This window comes from Somniosus microcephalus, chromosome 10 (assembly GCF_052327205.1).
Source record: "Somniosus microcephalus isolate GS21.2 chromosome 10, FLI_Smic_1.0, whole genome shotgun sequence".
In the NCBI taxonomy this organism is placed as follows: Eukaryota; Metazoa; Chordata; class Chondrichthyes; order Squaliformes; family Somniosidae; genus Somniosus; species Somniosus microcephalus.
In genome coordinates this window covers 73568799-73588266 of record NC_140996.1, presented here as the reverse complement: position 1 = coordinate 73588266, position 19468 = coordinate 73568799, and positions in this window count along the sequence as shown.

The following is a 19468-nucleotide window of genomic DNA, read 5'->3' as shown; positions in this document are numbered from 1 at the left end:
CCACAAACACCGATCTACAGCCTGCTCCCCTCCCGTGATCACAGCCCCCCCCAAACACCGATCTACAGCCTGCTCCCCTCCCGCGATCACAGCCCCCCCCACAAACACCGATCTACAGCCTGCTCCCCTCCCGCGATCACAGCCCCCCCCAAACACAATCTACAGCCTGCTCCCTCCCGCGATCACAGCCCCCCCAACAAACACCGATCTACAGCCTGCTCCCTCCCGCGATCACAGCGCCCCCCCACAAACACCGATCTACAGCCTGCTCCCTCCCGCGATCACAGCCCCCCCCCCAAACACCGATCTACAGCCTGCTCCCCTCCCGCGATCACAGCGCCCCCCCACAAATACCAATCTACAGCCTGCTCCCCTCCCGCGATCACAGCCCCCCCCACAAACACCGATCTACAGCCTGCTCCCCTCCGCGATCACAGCGCCCCCCACAAACACCGATCTACAGCCTGCTCCCCTCCCGCGATCACAGCGCCCCCCCAAACACCGATCTACAGCCTGCTCCCTCCCGCGATCACAGCGCCCCCCCACAAATACCGATCTACAGCCTGCTCCCCACCCATGATCACAGCCCCCCCACAAACACCGATCTACAGCCTGCTCCCCTCCGTGATCACAGCCCCCCCCACAAACACCGATCTACAGCCTGCTCCCGCCCCGTGATCACAGCCCCCCACAAATACCGATCTACAGCCTGCTCCCCTCCCGCGATCACAGCCCCCCCCACAAACACCGATCTACAACCTGCTCCCCTCCCGCGATCACAGCCCCCCCCACAAATACCAATCTACAACCTGCTCCCCTCCCGTGATCACAGCCCCCCCCACAAACACCGATCTACAGCCTGCTCCCCTCCCGCGATCACAGCCCCCCCCAAAAATACCGATCTACAACCTGCTCCCCTCCTGTGATCACAGCCCCCCCCCACAAACACCGATCTACAGCCTGCTCCCCTCCCGCGATCACAGCGCCCCCCCACAAATACCGATCTACAACCTGCTCCCCTCCCGCGATCACAGCCTCCCCCACAAACACCGATCTACAAACTGCTCCCCTCCCGTGATCACAGCCCCCCACAAACACCGATCTACAGCCTGCTCCCCTCCCGCGATCACAGCGCCCCCCCAAACACCGATCTACAGCCTGCTCCCCTCCCGCGATCACAGCCCCCCCAACAAATACCGATCTACAGCCTGCTCCCCTCCCGCGATCACAGCGCCCTCCCAAACACCGATCTACAGCCTGCTCCCCTCCCGCGATCACAGCCCCCCCCCAAACACCGATCTACAGCCTGCTCCCCTCCCGCGATCACAGCCCCCCCCACAAACACCGATCTACAGCCTGCTCCCCTCCCGCGATCACAGCCCCCCCCACAAACACCGATCTACAGCCTGCTCCACTCCCGTGATCACAGCCCCCCCCACAAACACCGATCTACAGCCTGCTCCCGCCCCGTGATCACAGCCCCCCCACAAACACCGATCGACAACCTGCTCCCCTCCCGTGATCACAGCCCCCCCCCAAACATCGATCTACAGCCTGCTCCCCTCCCGTGATCACAGCCCCCCCCACAAACACCGATCTACAGCCTGCTCCCCTCCCGTGATCACAGCCCCCCCCCACAAACACCGATCTACAGCCTGCTCCACTCCCGTGATCACAGCCCCCCCCACAAACACCGATCTACAGCCTGCTCCCCTCCCGCGATCACAGCACCCCCCACAAACACAGATCTACAACCTGCTCCCCTCCCGCGATCACAGCGCCCCCCCACAAACACCGATCTACAACCTGCTCCCCTCCCGTGATCACAGCCCCCCCCACAAACACCGATCTACAGCCTGCTCCACTCCCGTGATCACAGCACCCCCCACAAACACCGATCTACAGCCTGCTCCCCTCCCGTGATCACAGCGCACCCCCACAAATACCGATCTACAACCTGCTCCCCTCCCGCGATCACAGCCCCCCCCACAAGCACCGATCTACAGCCTGCTCCCCTCCCGTGATCACAGCCCCCCCCCACAAACACCGATCTACAGCCTGCTCCCCTCCCACGATCACAGCCCCCCCCACAAACACCGATCTACAACCTGCTCCCCTCCCGTGATCACAGCCCCCCCCAAACACCGATCTGCAACCTGCTCTGCTCCCGCGATCACAGCCCCCCCTCACAAACACCGATCTACAGCCTGCTCCCCTCCCACGATCACAGCCCCCCCCCACAAACACCGATCTACAGCCTGCTCCCCTCCCACGATCACAGCCCCCCCCATAAACACCGATCTACAGCCTGCTCCCCTCCCACGATCACAGCCCCCCCCACAAACACCGATCTACAACCTGCTCCCGTCCCACGATCACAGCCCCCCTCTTAAACACCGATCTACAGCCTGCTCCCCTCCCTCGATCACAGCCCCCCCACAAACACCGATCTACAGCCTGCTCCCCTCCCGTGATCACAGCCCCCCCCACAAACACCGATCTACAGCCTGCTCCCCTCCCGTGATCACAGCCCCCCCCACAAACACCGATCTACAGCCTGCTCCCCTCCCGTGATCACAGCCCCCCCCCACAAACACCGATCTACAGCCTGCTCCCCTCCCGTGATCACAGCGCCCCCCACAAACACCGATCTACAGCCTGCTCCCGTCCCGTGATCACAGCCCCCCCCACAAACACCGATCTACAGCCTGCTCCCCACCCATGATCACAGCACCCCCCCACAAACACCGATCTACAACCTTCTCCCCTCCCACGATCACAGCCCCCCCCATAAACACCGATCTACAGCCTGCTCCCGGCCCGTGATCACAGCCCCCCCCCACAAACACCGATCTACAGCCTGCTCCCCTCCCGTGATCACAGCCCCCCCCCCCAAACACCGTTCTACAACCTGCTCCCCTCCCGTGATCACAGCCCCCCCCACAAATACCGATCTACAACCTGCTCCCCTCCCATGATCACAGCCCCCCCACAAACACCGATCTACAGCCCCTGCTCCCCTCCCGCGATCACAGCCCCTCCCCCACAAACACCGATCTACAACCTGCTCCCCTCCCGCGATCATAGCCCCCCCCACAAACACCGATCTACAGCCTGCTCCCCTCCCGTGATCACAGCCCCCCCCACAAACACCGATCTACAACCTGCTCCCGTCCCGTGATCACAGCTCCCCCCACAAACACCGATCTACAGCCTGCTCCCGTCCCGTGATCACAGCTCCCCCACAAATACCGATCTACAACCTGCTCCCCTCCCGTGATCACAGCCCCCCCCCAAACACCGATCTACAGCCTGCTCCCCTCCCGTGATCACAGCGCCCCCCCCACAAACACCGATCTACAGCCTGCTCCCCTCCCGCGATCACAGCCCCCCCCCACAAACACCGATCTACAACCTGCTCCCCTCCCGCGATCACAGCCCCCCCCGACAAATACCGATCTACAGCCTGCTCCCCTCCCGTGATCACAGCCCCCCCCACAAACACCGATCTACAGCCTGCTCCCCTCCCACGATCACAGCCCCCCCCAAACACCGATCTACAACCTGCTCCCCTCCCGCGATCACAGCCCCCCCCCACAAACACCGATCTACAACCTGCTCCCCTCCCGCGATCACAGCCCCCCCCACAAACACCGATCTACAGCCTGCTCCCCTCCCGTGATCACAGCCCCCCCCCAAACACCGATCTACAACCTGCTCCCCTCCCGCGATCACAGCCCCCCCCACAAACACCGATCTACAGCCTGCTCCCCTCCCGTGATCACAGCCCCCCCCAAACACCGATCTACAGCCTGCTCCCCTCCCGCGATCACAGCCCCCCCCACAAACACCGATCTACAGCCTGCTCCCCTCCCGCGATCACAGCCCCCCCCCCAAACACCGATCTACAGCCTGCTCCCCTCCCGCGATCACAGCCCCCCCCACAAACACCGATCTACAGCCTGCTCCCCTCCCGCGATCACAGCGCCCCCCCACAAACACCGATCTACAGCCTGCTCCCCTCCCGCGATCACAGCCCCCCCCCCCAAACACCGATCTACAGCCTGCTCCCCTCCCGCGATCACAGCGCCCCCCCACAAACACCAATCTACAGCCTGCTCCCCTCCCGCGATCACAGCCCCCCCCACAAACACCGATCTACAGCCTGCTCCCCTCCCGCGATCACAGCGCCCCCCCACAAACACCGATCTACAGCCTGCTCCCCTCCCGCGATCACAGCCCCCCCCAAACACCGATCTACAGCCTGCTCCCCTCCCGCGATCACAGCGCCCCCCCACAAATACCGATCTACAGCCTGCTCCCCACCCATGATCACAGCCCCCCCACAAACACCGATCTACAGCCTGCTCCCCTCCCGTGATCACAGCCCCCCCCACAAACACCGATCTACAGCCTGCTCCCGCCCCGTGATCACAGCCCCCCACAAATACCGATCTACAGCCTGCTCCCCTCCCGCGATCACAGCCCCCCCCACAAACACCGATCTACAACCTGCTCCCCTCCCGCGATCACAGCCCCCCCCACAAATACCGATCTACAACCTGCTCCCCTCCCGTGATCACAGCCCCCCCCACAAACACCGATCTACAGCCTGCTCCCCTCCCGCGATCACAGCCTCCCCCCCATAAACACCGATCTACAGCCTGCTCCCCTCACGCGATCACAGCCCCCCCCACAAATACCGATCTACAACCTGCTCCCCTCCCCGTGATCACAGCCCCCCCCACAAACACCGATCTACAGCCTGCTCCCCTCCCGCGATCACAGCGCCCCCCCACAAATACCGATCTACAACCTGCTCCCCTCCCGCGATCACAGCCTCCCCCACAAACACCGATCTACAAACTGCTCCCCTCCCGCGATCACAGCGCCCCCCCACAAACACCGATCTACAGCCTGCTCCCCTCCCGCGATCACAGCGCCCCCCCCAAACACCGATCTACAGCCTGCTCCCCTCCCGCGATCACAGCCCCCCCAACAAATACCGATCTACAGCCTGCTCCCCTCCCGCGATCACAGCGCCCTCCCAAACACCGATCTACAGCCTGCTCCCCTCCCGCGATCACAGCCCCCCCCAAACACCGATCTACAGCCTGCTCCCCTCCCGCGATCACAGCCCCCCCCACAAACACCGATCTACAGCCTGCTCCCCTCCCGCGATCACAGCCCCCCCCACAAACACCGATCTACAGCCTGCTCCACTCCCGTGATCACAGCCCCCCCCACAAACACCGATCTACAGCCTGCTCCCGCCCCGTGATCACAGCCCCCCCACAAACACCGATCGACAACCTGCTCCCCTCCCGTGATCACAGCCCCCCCCCAAACACCGATCTACAGCCTGCTCCCCTCCCGTGATCACAGCCCCCCCCACAAACACCGATCTACAGCCTGCTCCCCTCCCGTGATCACAGCCCCCCCCCACAAACACCGATCTACAGCCTGCTCCACTCCCGTGATCACAGCCCCCCCCACAAACACCGATCTACAGCCTGCTCCCCTCCCGCGATCACAGCACCCCCCACAAACACCGATCTACAACCTGCTCCCCTCCCGCGATCACAGCGCCCCCCCACAAACACCGATCTACAACCTGCTCCCCTCCCGTGATCACAGCCCCCCCCACAAACACCGATCTACAGCCTGCTCCACTCCCGTGATCACAGCCCCCCCCACAAACACCGATCTACAGCCTGCTCCCCTCCCGTGATCACAGCGCACCCCCACAAATACCGATCTACAACCTGCTCCCCTCCCGCGATCACAGCCCCCCCCACAAGCACCGATCTACAGCCTGCTCCCCTCCCGTGATCACAGCCCCCCCCCACAAACACCGATCTACAGCCTGCTCCCCTCCCACGATCACAGCCCCCCCCACAAACACCGATCTACAACCTGCTCCCCTCCCGTGATCACAGCCCCCCCCAAACACCGATCTGCAACCTGCTCTGCTCCCGCGATCACAGCCCCCCCTCACAAACACCGATCTACAGCCTGCTCCCCTCCCACGATCACAGCCCCCCCCCACAAACACCGATCTACAGCCTGCTCCCCTCCCACGATCACAGCCCCCCCCATAAACACCGATCTACAGCCTGCTCCCCTCCCACGATCACAGCCCCCCCCACAAACACCGATCTACAACCTGCTCCCGTCCCACGATCACAGCCCCCCTCTTAAACACCGATCTACAGCCTGCTCCCCTCCCTCGATCACAGCCCCCCCCACAAACACCGATCTACAGCCTGCTCCCCTCCCGTGATCACAGCCCCCCCCACAAACACCGATCTACAGCCTGCTCCCCTCCCGTGATCACAGCCCCCCCCACAAACACCGATCTACAGCCTGCTCCCCTCCCGTGATCACAGCCCCCCCCCACAAACACCGATCTACAGCCTGCTCCCCTCCCGTGATCACAGCGCCCCCCACAAACACCGATCTACAGCCTGCTCCCGTCCCGTGATCACAGCCCCCCCCACAAACACCGATCTACAGCCTGCTCCCCACCCATGATCACAGCACCCCCCCACAAACACCGATCTACAACCTTCTCCCCTCCCACGATCACAGCCCCCCCCATAAACACCGATCTACAGCCTGCTCCCGGCCCGTGATCACAGCCCCCCCCCACAAACACCGATCTACAGCCTGCTCCCCTCCCGTGATCACAGCCCCCCCCCACAAACACCGATCTACAGCCTGCTCCCCTCCCGCGATCACAGCCCCCCCCACAAATACCGATCTACAGCCTGCTCCCCTCCCGTGATCACAGCCCCCCCCACAAACGCCGATCTACAGCCTGCTCCCCTCCCGTGATCACAGCCCCCCCCACAAACACCGATCTACAGCCTGCTCCCCTCCCGTGATCACAGCGCCTCCCCACAAACACCGATCTACAGCCTGCTCCCCTCCCGTGATCACAGCCCCCCCCACAAACACCGATCTACAGCCTGCTCCCCTCCCGTGATCACAGCCCCCCCCCAAACACCGATCTACAACCTGCTCCCCTCCCGCGATCACAGCCCCCCCTCACAAACACTGATCTACAGCCTGCTCCCCTCCCGCGATCACAGCCCCCCCCACAAACACCGATCTACAGCCTGCTCCCCTCCCACGATCACAGCCCCCCCCACAAACACCGATCTACAGCCTGCTCCCCTCCCACGATCACAGCCCCCCCCCACAAACACCGATCTACAGCCTGCTCCCGTCCCGTGATCACAGCCCCCCCCCACAAACACCGATCTACAACCTGCTCCGGTCCCACGATCACAGCCCCCCCCATAAACACCGATCTACAGCCTGCTCCCCTCCCTCGATCACAGCCCCCCCCACAAACACCGATCTACAGCCTGCTCCCCTCCCGTGATCACAGCCCCCCCCCACAAACACCGATCTACAGCCTGCTCCCCTCCCGCGATCACAGCCCCCCCCATAAACACCGATCTACAGCCTGCTCCCCTCCCACGATCACAGCCCCCCCCACAAACACCGATCTACAGCCTGCTCCCGTCCCGTGATCACAGCCCCCCCCACAAACACCGATCTACAGCCTGCTCCCCTCCCGTGATCACAGCCCCCCCCCACAAACACCGATCTACAGCCTGCTCCCCTCCCGCGATCACAGCCCCCACCCACAAACACCGATCTACAGCCTGCTCCGGTCCCTCGATCACCGCCACCCCCGACAAACACCGATCTACAGCCTGCTCCCCTCCCGTGATCACAGCCCCCCCCCACAAACACCGATCTACAGCCTGCTCCCCTCCCGTGATCACAGCCCCCCCCCACAAGCACCGATCTACAGCCTGCTCCCCTCCCGTGATCACAGCCCCCCCCCCACAAACACCGATCTACAGGCTGCTCCCCTCCCACGATCACAGCCCCCCCACAAACACCGATCCACAGCCTGCTCCGGTCCCTCGGTCACAGCCCCCCCACAAACACCGATCCACAGCCTGCTCCGGTCCCTCGGTCACAGCCACCCCCGACACACACCGATCTGCAGCCTGTAATGATATCAGCAAATAGAGATGGTATTTGCCTGTTCGATTATGATGCCTTAATAGCATGGTTGCATTTATTGATTGCTTGTGCCTGACCAGCAGAGGGCATGTGACCGAGAGAAGCAAGGCAGTTCAGTTTGGTTTCAGTTTCGTTCTAGATGCATCACAAGCATCGTGTCTCCTGTAAAAGCAGTATAAAAGAGTTGAACAAGCTTTAGATTAAAAGTCATTCTCTTTCATAAATGTCTCGTCATTGAACCCACAAAGAAATCAATCCATGGTGTCAGAAGTGATTGAAAGAGATGAAGAGAAAAAATCTGAAGTTAAATCAGCTCTCCACAAATTAGCAAGACAAAAGAGAACATCGTTGCTTACCATTGGAGAATAGCTAACGAAGTGAAAAAATGGAAGGTTTACACCCACCGGCAACGCTTCAGTTGACAGGTAATGTGGCTGAAAATTGGAGGAGATTCAAACAACGTTTAAAGTTGTATTTAGCGGCAATCGGAGCTGACAAGAAAAGTGATGATAAGAAATCGTCAGTGTTCTTACATGTCGTGGGTGATGAAGCGCTGGAGGTGTATAATAACTTCACATTCGCTGCTGATGGAGACAAAATGAAGCTAGATAAAATAATGGAACAGTTTGAGGCCTACTGCACACCTAAACGTAACGTGACATTTGAGAGGCACAGATTTTTCACATGTGTACAGAAAACGGGTGAGACTATTGATCAGTATGTGATTGAACTGAGAAACAGAAGCAAATCGTGTGAATTTGGGGGACTGACAGACTCGCTGATAAAAGACAGACTGGTGTGTGGTATTCCAGATAATGGTCTAAGGGAAAGACTGCTAAGAGAGCAAGATCTAGACCTGGGAAAAGCCATAGCACTGTATGGGGCTACAGAGACTGTGAAGTTGCAGGCAAAGGAGCTGTTCAGTGACAATAGCTGCAACGTGGATGCAGTGAGTAAGAACGGACACAAACCGTTTAACAAAAAGAGCGCCAATGTGAAAAAAGAGGCGTGGCCAGTGAACGAAAATGAAAGGGACAATCGGAAATCATGTAGTCGATGCGGTACATAGCATCCACCAAAAAAGTGTCCAGCATATGGTAAAACATGCAATAGTTGCAACAAAAACAACCATTATGCCCGTTGCTGTAAGAACCAAGCGCAACAAAGCAAGGTCCATACAGTAGATGAAAGCGAGATAGAGGAGTTCAATGTAGATGTTGTGTCTGAAAACAAAAAAGAAGAAAGAGGCTGGATGTTGACACTAAAAGTGATTGACATACACATTCCATTTAAATTGGATACTGGAGCACAAGTTAATGTGATATCAGAGACTGATTTTAAGAAAATTAGACCCAGACCAAAGATACATGGAATAAAAGTGAAAGTGACAGGATACTCAGGTACTGATATACCAGTGGAAGGAAGATGCATTGTCAAAGTAACACACAAGGACAGAGAGCACACGCTAGCATTAATCGTGGTGCCAAAGGATGTGCAAGCCATACTAGGTTTAAAAGCCTGTGAGAGACTGAACCTGGTAAAGAGAGTCCTCGTTGTGGAAAGCGAAGGAGAGACAGTCTATGATGAACTGAATGTTGCGTACACACCGGGTAAGCTGATGTATACAGCAGACACGTTGTCCAGAGCTGTTGACCCAGGAGAGCCCGCAAACACAGTGAAAAGACTGAAGTACAAGGCAAAAGACAGTGGAACTGACTTCTACCAGAGCATGCTTGTATACCGCACAACGCCGCTCGAGTGTGGTATGTCGCCAGCCCAACTCCTTATGGGACGTCGGCTAAGGTCAAACTTACCCATCCCGGAGAACCTCCTGAAAACAAAAGAGGGGGAGAAAGTGAGGAAGTTCAAAGAGCAACAGAAAGAAAAGCAAAAGTACTACTATGACAGAGGAACACAAAACCTACCTGAACTCCACACTGGTGACCAAGTAAGGTTGAAAGACAAAACAAACACATGGACTCAGAAGGGAACTGTCCTGAGTAAAGTTCAACCAAGATCATACACCATTCAGACAGATGAGGGTGCTGTTCTGAGAAGAAATCGTCGAGATCTTCTCATGGGACCAGCCACAGCAGGTCAAGAGACTGATACTGTTGAACAACCTGATCACACAGCTGAGAACCAATCATCTGAGGCAACAACTCAGATTCAAGGACAATCAATCAGAAAATCCTCAAGACACGTGAAGCCTCCTGAGAGACTCATTGAGCAAATTTAAGGACTATTGTTATAGAAGGAAGTAATGTTATCTTATTCTTTCTTCAAGTTCTAGTGTATTGACATATTTCATGTGAACACACAAAGCAAGGTTAAAAAACCTTGATCATGATAATGATAATGTAAGTTCATTAAGTGTTACAGTTAAAATGCAGATTAATACAAAGAAAACATGTTGTTAGTTAAAAGTAAAATACTTTTGTTTTAAGAAAAGGAGATGTAATGATATCAGCAAATAGAGATGGTATTTGCCTGTTCGATTATGCTGCCTTAATAGCATGGTTGCATGTATTGAATGCTTGTGCCTGACCAGCAGAGGGCATGTGACCGAGAGAAGCAAGGCAGTTATTTAGTTTCAGTTTCGTTCTAGATGCATCACAAGCATCGTGTCTCCTGTAAAAGCTGTATAAAAGAGTTGAACAAGCTTTAGATTAAAAGTCATTCTCTTTCATAAATGTCTCGTCATTGAACCCACAAAGAAATCAATACGCAGCCTGCTCCCCTCCCGCGATCCCAGCCCCCCAACAAACACCGATCTACAGCCTGCTCCCCTCCCGCGATCACAGCCCCCCCACAAACACCGATCTACAGCCTGCTCCCCTCCCGCGATCCCAGCCCCCACCCACAAACACCGATCTACAGCCTGCTCCGGTCCCTCGATCACAGCCACCCCCGACAAACACCGATCTACAGCCTGCTCCCCTCCCGTGATCACAGCACCCCCCCCCCACAAACACCGATCTACAGCCTGCTCCCCTCCCGTGATCACAGCCCCCCCCACAAGCACCGATCTACAGCCTGCTCCCCTCCCGTGATCACAGCCCCCCCCCCACAAACACCGATCTACAGGCTGCTCCCCTCCCACGATCACAGCCCCCCCACAAACACCGATCCACAGCCTGCTCCGGTCCCTCGGTCACAGCCCCCCCCACAAACACCGATCCACAGCCTGCTCCGGTCCCTCGGTCACAGCCACCCCCGACAAACACCGATCTACAGCCTGTAATGATATCAGCAAATAGAGATGGTATTTGCCTGTTCGATTATAATGCCTTAATAGCATGGTTGCATTTATTGATTGCTTGTGCCTGACCAGCAGAGGGCATGTGACCGAGAGAAGCAAGGCAGTTCAGTTTGGTTTCAGTTTCGTTCTAGATGCATCACAAGCATCGTGTCTCCTGTAAAAGCAGTATAAAAGAGTTGAACAAGCTTTAGATTAAAAGTCATTCTCTTTCATAAATGTCTCGTCATTGAACCCACAAAGAAATCAATCCATGGTGTCAGAAGTGATTGAAAGAGATGAAGAGAAAAAATCTGAAGTTAAATCAGCTCTCCACAAATTAGCAAGACAAAAGAGAACATCGTTGCTTACCATTGGAGAATAGCTAACGAAGTGAAAAAATGGAAGGTTTACACCCACCGGCAACGCTTCAGTTGACAGGTAATGTGGCTGAAAATTGGAGGAGATTCAAACAACGTTTAAAGTTGTATTTAGCGGCAATCGGAGCTGACAAGAAAAGTGATGATAAGAAATCGTCAGTGTTCTTACATGTCGTGGGTGATGAAGCGCTGGAGGTGTATAATAACTTCACATTCGCTGCTGATGGAGACAAAATGAAGCTAGATAAAATAATGGAACAGTTTGAGGCCTACTGCACACCTAAACGTAACGTGACATTTGAGAGGCACAGATTTTTCACATGTGTACAGAAAACGGGTGAGACTATTGATCAGTATGTGATTGAACTGAGAAACAGAAGCAAATCGTGTGAATTTGGGGGACTGACAGACTCGCTGATAAAAGACAGACTGGTGTGTGGTATTCCAGATAATGGTCTAAGGGAAAGACTGCTAAGAGAGCAAGATCTAGACCTGGGAAAAGCCATAGCACTGTATGGGGCTACAGAGACTGTGAAGTTGCAGGCAAAGGAGCTGTTCAGTGACAATAGCTGCAACGTGGATGCAGTGAGTAAGAACGGACACAAACCGTTTAACAAAAAGAGCGCCAATGTGAAAAAAGAGGCGTGGCCAGTGAACGAAAATGAAAGGGACAATCGGAAATCATGTAGTCGATGCGGTACATAGCATCCACCAAAAAAGTGTCCAGCATATGGTAAAACATGCAATAGTTGCAACAAAAACAACCATTATGCCCGTTGCTGTAAGAACCAAGCGCAACAAAGCAAGGTCCATACAGTAGATGAAAGCGAGATAGAGGAGTTCAATGTAGATGTTGTGTCTGAAAACAAAAAAGAAGAAAGAGGCTGGATGTTGACACTAAAAGTGATTGACATACACATTCCATTTAAATTGGATACTGGAGCACAAGTTAATGTGATATCAGAGACTGATTTTAAGAAAATTAGACCCAGACCAAAGATACATGGAATAAAAGTGAAAGTGACAGGATACTCAGGTACTGATATACCAGTGGAAGGAAGATGCATTGTCAAAGTAACACACAAGGACAGAGAGCACACGCTAGCATTAATCGTGGTGCCAAAGGATGTGCAAGCCATACTAGGTTTAAAAGCCTGTGAGAGACTGAACCTGGTAAAGAGAGTCCTCGTTGTGGAAAGCGAAGGAGAGACAGTCTATGATGAACTGAATGTTGCGTACACACCGGGTAAGCTGATGTATACAGCAGACACGTTGTCCAGAGCTGTTGACCCAGGAGAGCCCGCAAACACAGTGAAAAGACTGAAGTACAAGGCAAAAGACAGTGGAACTGACTTCTACCAGAGCATGCTTGTATACCGCACAACGCCGCTCGAGTGTGGTATGTCGCCAGCCCAACTCCTTATGGGACGTCGGCTAAGGTCAAACTTACCCATCCCGGAGAACCTCCTGAAAACAAAAGAGGGGGAGAAAGTGAGGAAGTTCAAAGAGCAACAGAAAGAAAAGCAAAAGTACTACTATGACAGAGGAACACAAAACCTACCTGAACTCCACACTGGTGACCAAGTAAGGTTGAAAGACAAAACAAACACATGGACTCAGAAGGGAACTGTCCTGAGTAAAGTTCAACCAAGATCATACACCATTCAGACAGATGAGGGTGCTGTTCTGAGAAGAAATCGTCGAGATCTTCTCATGGGACCAGCCACAGCAGGTCAAGAGACTGATACTGTTGAACAACCTGATCACACAGCTGAGAACCAATCATCTGAGGCAACAACTCAGATTCAAGGACAATCAATCAGAAAATCCTCAAGACACGTGAAGCCTCCTGAGAGACTCATTGAGCAAATTTAAGGACTATTGTTATAGAAGGAAGTAATGTTATCTTATTCTTTCTTCAGGTTCTAGTGTATTGACATATTTCATGTGAACACACAAAGCAAGGTTAAAAAACCTTGATCATGATAATGATAATGTAAGTTCATTAAGTGTTACAGTTAAAATGCAGATTAATACAAAGAAAACATGTTGTTAGTTAAAAGTAAAATACTTTTGTTTTAAGAAAAGGAGATGTAATGATATCAGCAAATAGAGATGGTATTTGCCTGTTCGATTATGCTGCCTTAATAGCATGGTTGCATGTATTGAATGCTTGTGCCTGACCAGCAGAGGGCATGTGACCGAGAGAAGCAAGGCAGTTATTTAGTTTCAGTTTCGTTCTAGATGCATCACAAGCATCGTGTCTCCTGTAAAAGCTGTATAAAAGAGTTGAACAAGCTTTAGATTAAAAGTCATTCTCTTTCATAAATGTCTCGTCATTGAACCCACAAAGAAATCAATACGCAGCCTGCTCCCCTCCCGCGATCCCAGCCCCCCAACAAACACCGATCTACAGCCTGCTCCCCTCCCGCGATCACAGCCCCCCCCACAAACACCGATCTACAGCCTGCTCCCCTCCCGCGATCCCAGCCCCCCCCACAAACACCGATCTACAGCCTGCTCCCCTCCCGCGATCACAGCCCCCCCCACAAACACCGATCTACAGCCTGCTCCCCTCCCGCGATCCCAGCCCCCCCCACAAACACCGATCTACAGCCTGCTCCCCTCCCGCGATCACAGCCCCCCCCACAAACACCGATCTACAGCGTGCTCCCCTCCCGCGATCACAGCCCCCCCCACAAACACCGATCTACAGCCTGCTCCCCTTCCACGATCCCAGCCCCCCCACAAACACCGATCTACAGCCTGCTCCCCTCCCGCGATCACAGCCCCCCCCACAAACACCGATCTACAACCTGCTCCCCTCCCGTGATCACAGCCCCCCCAAAAACACCGATCTACAGCCTGCTCCCCTCCCTCGATCACAGCCCCCCCACAAACACCGATCTACAGCCTGCTCCCCTCCCGTGATCACAGCCCCCCCCACAAACACCGATCTACAGCCTGCTCCCCTCCCGTGATCACAACCCCCCCCACAAACACCGATCTACAGCCTGCTCCCGTCCCGTGATCACAGCCCCCCCCACAAACACCGATCTACAGCCTGCTCCCCTCCCGTGATCACAGCCCCCCCCACAAACACCAATCTACAGCCTGCACCCCTCCCGTGATCACAGCCCCCCCACAAACACCGATCTACAGCCTGCTCCCCTCCCGTGATCACAGCCCCACCCATAAACACCGATCTACAGCCTGCTCCCCTCCCGCGATCACAGCCCCCCCCCACAAACACCGATCTACAGCCATCTCCCCTCCCGTGCTCACAGCCCCCCCAAAAACACCGATCTATAGCCTGCTCCCCTCCCGTGATCACAGCCCCCCCCCACAAACACCGATCTACAGCCTGCTCCCCTCCCGCGATCACAGCCCCCACCCACAAACACCGATCTACAGCCTGCTCCGGTCCCTCGATCACAGCCACCCCCGACAAACACCGATCTACAGCCTGCTCCCCTCCCGTGATCACAGCACCCCCCCCCCACAAACACCGATCTACAGCCTGCTCCCCTCCCGTGATCACAGCCCCCCCCACAAGCACCGATCTACAGCCTGCTCCCCTCCCGTGATCACAGCCCCCCCCCCACAAACACCGATCTACAGGCTGCTCCCCTCCCACGATCACAGCCCCCCCACAAACACCGATCCACAGCCTGCTCCGGTCCCTCGGTCACAGCCCCCCCCACAAACACCGATCCACAGCCTGCTCCGGTCCCTCGGTCACAGCCACCCCCGACAAACACCGATCTACAGCCTGTAATGATATCAGCAAATAGAGATGGTATTTGCCTGTTCGATTATAATGCCTTAATAGCATGGTTGCATTTATTGATTGCTTGTGCCTGACCAGCAGAGGGCATGTGACCGAGAGAAGCAAGGCAGTTCAGTTTGGTTTCAGTTTCGTTCTAGATGCATCACAAGCATCGTGTCTCCTGTAAAAGCAGTATAAAAGAGTTGAACAAGCTTTAGATTAAAAGTCATTCTCTTTCATAAATGTCTCGTCATTGAACCCACAAAGAAATCAATCCATGGTGTCAGAAGTGATTGAAAGAGATGAAGAGAAAAAATCTGAAGTTAAATCAGCTCTCCACAAATTAGCAAGACAAAAGAGAACATCGTTGCTTACCATTGGAGAATAGCTAACGAAGTGAAAAAATGGAAGGTTTACACCCACCGGCAACGCTTCAGTTGACAGGTAATGTGGCTGAAAATTGGAGGAGATTCAAACAACGTTTAAAGTTGTATTTAGCGGCAATCGGAGCTGACAAGAAAAGTGATGATAAGAAATCGTCAGTGTTCTTACATGTCGTGGGTGATGAAGCGCTGGAGGTGTATAATAACTTCACATTCGCTGCTGATGGAGACAAAATGAAGCTAGATAAAATAATGGAACAGTTTGAGGCCTACTGCACACCTAAACGTAACGTGACATTTGAGAGGCACAGATTTTTCACATGTGTACAGAAAACGGGTGAGACTATTGATCAGTATGTGATTGAACTGAGAAACAGAAGCAAATCGTGTGAATTTGGGGGACTGACAGACTCGCTGATAAAAGACAGACTGGTGTGTGGTATTCCAGATAATGGTCTAAGGGAAAGACTGCTAAGAGAGCAAGATCTAGACCTGGGAAAAGCCATAGCACTGTATGGGGCTACAGAGACTGTGAAGTTGCAGGCAAAGGAGCTGTTCAGTGACAATAGCTGCAACGTGGATGCAGTGAGTAAGAACGGACACAAACCGTTTAACAAAAAGAGCACCAATGTGAAAAAAGAGGCGTGGCCAGTGAACGAAAATGAAAGGGACAATCGGAAATCATGTAGTCGATGCGGTACATAGCATCCACCAAAAAAGTGTCCAGCATATGGTAAAACATGCAATAGTTGCAACAAAAACAACCATTATGCCCGTTGCTGTAAGAACCAAGCGCAACAAAGCAAGGTCCATACAGTAGATGAAAGCGAGATAGAGGAGTTCAATGTAGATGTTGTGTCTGAAAACAAAAAAGAAGAAAGAGGCTGGATGTTGACACTAAAAGTGATTGACATACACATTCCATTTAAATTGGATACTGGAGCACAAGTTAATGTGATATCAGAGACTGATTTTAAGAAAATTAGACCCAGACCAAAGATACATGGAATAAAAGTGAAAGTGACAGGATACTCAGGTACTGATATACCAGTGGAAGGAAGATGCATTGTCAAAGTAACACACAAGGACAGAGAGCACACGCTAGCATTAATCGTGGTGCCAAAGGATGTGCAAGCCATACTAGGTTTAAAAGCCTGTGAGAGACTGAACCTGGTAAAGAGAGTCCTCGTTGTGGAAAGCGAAGGAGAGACAGTCTATGATGAACTGAATGTTGCGTACACACCGGGTAAGCTGATGTATACAGCAGACACGTTGTCCAGAGCTGTTGACCCAGGAGAGCCCGCAAACACAGTGAAAAGACTGAAGTACAAGGCAAAAGACAGTGGAACTGACTTCTACCAGAGCATGCTTGTATACCGCACAACGCCGCTCGAGTGTGGTATGTCGCCAGCCCAACTCCTTATGGGACGTCGGCTAAGGTCAAACTTACCCATCCCGGAGAACCTCCTGAAAACAAAAGAGGGGGAGAAAGTGAGGAAGTTCAAAGAGCAACAGAAAGAAAAGCAAAAGTACTACTATGACAGAGGAACACAAAACCTACCTGAACTCCACACTGGTGACCAAGTAAGGTTGAAAGACAAAACAAACACATGGACTCAGAAGGGAACTGTCCTGAGTAAAGTTCAACCAAGATCATACACCATTCAGACAGATGAGGGTGCTGTTCTGAGAAGAAATCGTCGAGATCTTCTCATGGGACCAGCCACAGCAGGTCAAGAGACTGATACTGTTGAACAACCTGATCACACAGCTGAGAACCAATCATCTGAGGCAACAACTCAGATTCAAGGACAATCAATCAGAAAATCCTCAAGACACGTGAAGCCTCCTGAGAGACTCATTGAGCAAATTTAAGGACTATTGTTATAGAAGGAAGTAATGTTATCTTATTCTTTCTTCAAGTTCTAGTGTATTGACATATTTCATGTGAACACACAAAGCAAGGTTAAAAAACTTTGATCATGATAATGATAATGTAAGTTCATTAAGTGTTACAGTTAAAATGCAGATTAATACAAAGAAAACATGTTGTTAGTTAAAAGTAAAATACTTTTGTTTTAAGAAAAGGAGATGTAATGATATCAGCAAATAGAGATGGTATTTGCCTGTTCGATTATGCTGCCTTAATAGCATGGTTGCATGTATTGAATGCTTGTGCCTGACCAGCAGAGGGCATGTGACCGAGAGAAGCAAGGCAGTTATTTAGTTTCAGTTTCGTTCTAGATGCATCACAAGCATCGTGTCTCCTGTAAAAGCTGTATAAAAGAGTTGAACAAGCTTTAGATTAAAAGTCATTCTCTTTCATAAATGTCTCGTCATTGAACCCACAAAGAAATCAATACGCAGCCTGCTCCCCTCCCGCGATCCCAGCCCCCCCAACAAACACCGATCTACAGCCTGCTCCCCTCCCGCGATCACAGCCCCCCCCACAAACACCGATCTACAGCCTGCTCCCCTCCCGCGATCCCAGCCCCCCCCACAAACACCGATCTACAGCCTGCTCCCCTCCCGCGATCACAGCCCCCCCCACAAACACCGATCTACAGCCTGCTCCCCTCCCGCGATCCCAGCCCCCCCCATAAACACCGATCTACAGCCTGCTCCCCTCCCGCGATCACAGCCCCCCCCACAAACACCGATCTACAGCCTGCTCCCCTCCCGCGATCACAGCCCCCCCCACAAACACCGATCTACAGCCTGCTCCCCTCCCGCGATCCCAGCCCCCCCCACAAACACCGGTCTACAGCCTGCTCCCCTCCCGCGATCACAGCCCCCCCCACAAACACCGATCTACAGCGTGCTCCCCTCCCGCGATCACAGCCCCCCCACAAACACCGATCTACAGCCTGCTCCCCTCCCACGATCCCAGCCCCCCCCACAAACACCGATCTACAGCCCCCCCCACAAACACGGATCTACAACCTGCTCCCCTCCCGTGATCACAGCCCCCCCCAAAAACACCGATCTACAGCCTGCTCCCCTCCCGTGATCACAGCCCCCCCCACAAACACCGATCTACAGCCTGCTCCCCTCCCGTGATCACAACCCCCCCCACAAACACCGATCTACAGCCTGCTCCCCTCCCATGATCACAACCCCCGCCACAAACACCTATCTACAGCCTGCTCCCCTCCCGTGATCACAGCGCCCCCCCACAAACACCGATCTACAGCCTGCTCCCCTCCCACGATCACAGCCCCCCCCACAAACACCGATCTACAACCTGCTCCCCTCCCGTGATCACAGCCCCCCCACAAACACCGATCTACAGCCTGCTCCCCTCCCGCGATCACAGCCCCCCCCACAAACACTGATCTACAGCCTGCTCCCCTCCCGCGATCACAGCCCCCCCCACAAACACCGATCTACAGCCTGCTCCCCTCCCGCGATCACAGCCCCCCCCACAAACACCGATCTACAGCCTGCTCCCCTCCCGTGATCACAGCCCCCCCCAAAAACACCGATCTACAGCCTGCTCCCCCCCGCGATCCCAGCCCCCCCCACAAACACCGATCTACAGCCTGCTACCCTCCCGCGACCACAGCCCCCCCACAAACACCGATCTACAGCCTGCTCCCCTCCCGCGATCACAGCCCCCCCACAAACACCGATCTACAGCCTGCTCCCCTCC